Source organism: Pieris brassicae, chromosome 1 (assembly GCF_905147105.1).
Source record: "Pieris brassicae chromosome 1, ilPieBrab1.1, whole genome shotgun sequence".
NCBI classification, from domain to species: domain Eukaryota; kingdom Metazoa; phylum Arthropoda; class Insecta; order Lepidoptera; family Pieridae; genus Pieris; species Pieris brassicae.
In genome coordinates this window covers 10048441-10052598 of record NC_059665.1, presented here as the reverse complement: position 1 = coordinate 10052598, position 4158 = coordinate 10048441, and the positions used below count along the sequence as shown (strand labels likewise).

General features: G+C 33.1%; 1 long non-coding RNA gene across 2 annotated transcripts; it reads left to right on the top strand.

The window, feature by feature from the left end:
* The first annotated feature begins 402 nt into the window (after positions 1–402).
* Positions 403–3712, top strand: LOC123707357. 2 transcript variants are annotated; one of them, XR_006753485.1, is made up of 4 exons: positions 403–723; positions 2537–2698; positions 2807–3051; positions 3493–3712. It is a non-coding gene; the product is annotated as an uncharacterized LOC123707357 (long non-coding RNA). The 2 variants fall into 2 exon arrangements; XR_006753484.1 differs by having other exon boundaries at positions 2537–3051.
* The last annotated feature ends 446 nt before the right edge of the window (positions 3713–4158 follow it).

Sequence of the window (4158 nt, the reverse complement as noted above, 5' to 3'; positions counted from 1 at the left end):
ACATTTAAAACATGTGAACCTCAAGGATTGGAAGGTCATTTCATATAGGCCCCTATTAGATCCGAAATAAGACGAATTAATAAAACTCCAAATTAACTTGATACAAAAACGTATTTTACTGAGCGCAGTCTAGACCTTTAGGTATAAGTTACGTAAAAATATTATTAATTCATTTGATGTTCTCTTATCAAGTACAAAATATTTCTTTTTACAAACTAACATTTTGTGGCGAAAACTAAAATAACAATAACAATTAGGTATTGGGGTCTACGGTTTTCGAATTCGCTTATCTCATAGCTCTATCATATACAATAATAATTTATGTGCACGCGCAACATGTGGATTAACGATATAGCGTTTATTTCTATAAACCACTGTTAGTTACCACATCACATCAATTGTATCGTTACATTGATACGATATATTGCGATGTTCTTGTTTTTCTTTCGTAAACAAACCCTGATTATATTATATTCAAGGAAACAGCAAGTAACCATTAACATTTATAGAGGAGAATGAAAATAAGTTACGCATTACAGTTGGCCAACTATCTACTTGGTGGTGAAAGAGCAAGTGCTCTTCAAGAACTCGGTTTCTTTGTACCCAGGACAAGGTTGTTTGCGATACCAAGGGCCAGAACCAGTCGGTTGCACATATTAACAAAACCGTTGCACCTACTGAATGCGGTCTCCGATACTATCGAAATCTTTATACGTTCGAAAAGTAAGTTCACGATATTGTGTATCTTATTTTTTTTTTCGATATTATGGCATTGGCTTAATACAGGTATGCTTTAGTAAAAATTCTACGTATTTCGGGCACACTGATCACCACTTAGCCAAAATTGCCTTAAGATTACGTTATATAAAAATCGGTTTATGAATAAGACGTTTACTACGCAACGATATGAGAAGAGTTTTTAACGTTTCTTTTATGTAACAATTTATGGGCTGTAATATTTATTGTGTAAAGAAAAATAGTGCACGATCACGCACGATCTCAACCGGAAGTGTGACAATGCAGGAAATCGTTCACTTTTCATGCACTTTTCGTTCAGTAGAAACATCCTTATGTTTATGGAAGGCGAGATGAGCTTTAAATAAGAATAATAACTAACATGGGTGTGAATACAGTAAATAATATCTTCTGAAAAACATTTCGTAAGCAAATTCCACAACTGAGATTTTTAAGGCAGTTTTTGCCGCGCACCAACACTATGTGGAACCAGCTGCCCACTGAAGTATTCCCGAACCAATTCAACTTAAGTTCCTTCAAGAAAAGAGCGTACCAATTTGGTACGCTCTTCTCAAAGGCTAGCAACCCATGGCCACTGCCCAATTGCCCCTGTTATATAAAAAAAAGAAGACAATTTTGTCTTCGTCTTTGAGTACATCAGCATAATCATTCCTTATAAACGAAATCTTTAAAAAACCAAAACAAAATAACGACAAATATCATCACGAAATTTACAAATGATAGGAATGCTAAAGTGACAAATATTTTTCTGATGAACCCATAAAAGGGTGCCACAAAATGACCGCCCATGTTATGGGGTTCGGATATTAACTCCTTTACTCTTGGGTAACATTTTGAGGAGATATTTAGAACATTTATCGTCGTCGTTTTCGAGTAACCGTAAAATGTTTGACCGAAAGATTTGTAGTTTAAAATAGCGCTCCATTTACGAATGTTTTAACACAATTTATTACATAATGTATAAATTACTAGTTACAATAACCAGGCTATAAATTTTGGAGATAAATTTTCGCCTTAGTGTTTGCCTTTCCACTCATGTAATTTTTTAAATCGGTCCAGTGATTTTGAAGATTATTCTTTACAAACATTTCTGTCATATTTATAATATTAGTATAGATAATACATTTTAATCGCTGTGTGACTTTTAATGAATCTTAATTATTACTAATGACAACAATATAAATAATAGTAACCTTTTAAAGAACCTGGAATAATCAACTTATTAATTTTTATTAATGAAATTACGATAAACATTTTGAAATGTTAACAATATAAAAGACCTACACGATTTTCTATGTCTAGATTTCACTTGGCCAAATAGGTATAAAAATGAAATAAAACTATCCAGACGATTTCCCTATACATTAAGATAAGAGATCATAAGTTAGATCTCAAATTCGTAATAACATAAATACAGCTGAGTGCTTATCGGCAATTTTTCTCAATAAATAACTCTGATTTATACGACTCTGAAACATTGGCTGGATAGTAAACTCAGCCATTTGATTATTTTTGCCTTTTTTCCATAGATGGACTGTTAAATAATGATTTCTAACGATGCCATGACCACTAGTAGCAAGATTTTTTCGTTACTTTTAATTATCGTGATTTTTTTTTTGAGGTCCTGAAAAACACACAAAATGCTTCGGTCGCTAAACCACTTAGTCTTTAAGCCTATTGTTATTTTACAAGCGTAAATTTATTTATATATATATTTTTTGTTTTTATTTAGAATATGTACACATATCAGTCGCTGCGTATTTCTACGTTCTTCTTTCAGTGCTACTATGAAAATAAGAACAGACATTTACCGTTATTATGGAAAATCTCAAACTCCCTTAGTCGTTGGTTTAAAGGTCTAAACAAAAACGTCTTAAATATAGACAAATAGCTGGACTTAGTATGAATTGGGCTGAAGTAAATCTTACTTTATGATTCAAAGGTAAGGTATATAATCTCAACCATTTTTCTACGTTACGCAGTTAAGTGTTTTCTGGAGCTTATAATACTTTGAGCTTTTTGTTGGATATATGACATTGGCTTTTTACAGTAAGTATGAAAAAGGTGTTCGAAAAACTTAAGGGAATTGAACTTTACCGAAACTCATGTGACGTAATGAACATATGCTCTTTTACTAACACTGTAATGTTATGACTGCCTGGTAATAAGAAAGGGTGACAAATAACGCTTTGACGCTGAAATTTTCAAATAAGCTTTAGCAACACTAATTTTATGTTACCCTGATGATGGAGAACTTTGGAAACCTGCCATTATTATAAAGCTGGACAATTTAAGGTACCACCAAATCCGCCTTTATACATAGTTCCATTTCTTGTCACTTAAGAACTCCTAGTACATTTAAAGAAAATAGGACTGTTTCGACCGTGTCGTATTTAAAATAAGAACCTCCTTCTTGCTTGCCTTGTTTAAAGTCCTACTTATTTATGCATACTCTGTCGCTATGGGAGTCTGGATAAAGAGGGATGATCAACTCTCTGTCTCACTTCATTCCAGGGAACGTATCGAACTGCGAACTCCACGTTATTTATGTATTCCTATTTCATTTAAGGTGCTCACGTGACGTCGATAACCCACGACCAAAAAAGTTTATATTTATTTTATTTATTTGAAATAAAAACTTTAAACCGTATTTACCTTTACAGCAAATATTTTTTTACAGACAATCTCTGTTGACAGTAGTTGCAAAATAACAATCAACTTAATAAATTATTTCAGAATTTCCGTAAGTACCGGAAGCAAGGGGGGGACCTTAGGAGGTCATTGGCTGTAGTAATTAAAAGATTACATAATGCCATCCTTTGTCTCGGCACGTTGCATATTCAGCAGGGGTCGTGATCCAGTTCTTAGGATATAAATGCAGGCATACATTTTCGACACCTCGTAACTCCTTTTTTAATAGGTCAAGAATTAACGTAAATTGGAATTACGTACTTCCAAGGAATAAAGAAGCATGAATTTTAATTTGTAATTGGAACATTTTATGTCATTAAAAACTTATTCGATAAATAACGTACGTATCATTATTTTCAAAACAAAACGAAAATAAGCGTCATACAGTAAGGGAACAGAAAAATGGAGCAAAAAAATACTAAAGTATGTGCAACAAACCAAATAGAGGGAGTGAACTTAGAAGGTGGATAGACCAAGTTAAAGAACAGCAAGGTGGCTCATTGCAGAGAGGAATGGCGAGATAGCGGGCCTTTGCCAAAAACGGGCATACGTATAATAGAAACGGGTTTAAATGTAAATTTATCTAAATTAAAGGCTATTATCATTAGAAGTAATAACAACGTATAAAAACCATTTACATTTCTAGCCCTGCCTATGTCTAAACAATGAAACAATAGTTTTCAAGAAAAATCTTTGCGGTATTGATAGCTT